At 39.2% G+C, this 771-nt stretch overlaps 1 non-coding gene across 1 annotated transcript; it reads right to left on the minus strand.

The window, feature by feature from the left end:
* Positions 1-354: 354 nt before the first annotated feature.
* On the minus strand, positions 355-461 carry LOC139846028 (small nucleolar RNA R71). The gene has a single exon (XR_011758775.1). It is a non-coding gene; the product is annotated as a small nucleolar RNA R71 (small nucleolar RNA).
* Between the last annotated feature and the right edge of the window lie 310 nt (positions 462-771).

Here is a 771-nt window from a genome sequence, read left to right on the forward strand (position 1 = left end):
TCTAGTGATTCGTATTCAACAAATTTAATTATGGAAGTAACAGAACCTCAAAGTATGGAAGATCGAATGAGAGCCACACGCACTGGCCAAGGTCACGCCATTAATTAGCTAAATGTTAATGCGCAAGATTATGAAATCAAAGGACAAATCCTACACATGGTAACTAATCAATGCCAATTTTGTGGTATGCTAAAAGAAGATCCAAACGAACGGATCTATCTCATGTTGTTTCCCTGAACTTTAAAGGGAGAAGCCAAAGATTGGTTAGAATCGTTACCCGAAGGAGCGATTGATACATGGGATGTTTTAGTTGAGAAATTTCTTAAAAGATTCTTTCCGACATCTAAAGCCGTAAGACTTCAAGGAGAAATTGTTACGTTCGCGCAAAAGCCAAATGAAACATTATATGAGGCGTGGACAAGATTCAGAAAGTTGTTGAGAGGATGTCCTCAACACGGTTTAGACACTTATCAAATAGTACAAATCTTCTACCAAGGTGTCGACGTTGCTACATGAAAAGACATCAACACAGCAGCTGGTGGTTCCATTATAAAGAAAACCGCAACCGAAGTTCACAAAATCATTGATAACTCAGCATCCCACTCACATGAGTGTCACCAGGAAAAAGATATTTTTCGTTCATCTAATGCGGCTAGAGCCGTTTCTAGCCATGACTTTGATTCCGTTTCCGCAAAAATAGATGCTTTCGAGAGACGAATGGAAAAGATGACTAAAGATATTCACGCAATACGAATCAGATGTGAGCAATGC

Source organism: Rutidosis leptorrhynchoides, chromosome 4 (genome assembly GCF_046630445.1).
Source record: "Rutidosis leptorrhynchoides isolate AG116_Rl617_1_P2 chromosome 4, CSIRO_AGI_Rlap_v1, whole genome shotgun sequence".
Lineage (NCBI taxonomy): Eukaryota > Viridiplantae > Streptophyta > Magnoliopsida > Asterales > Asteraceae > Rutidosis > Rutidosis leptorrhynchoides.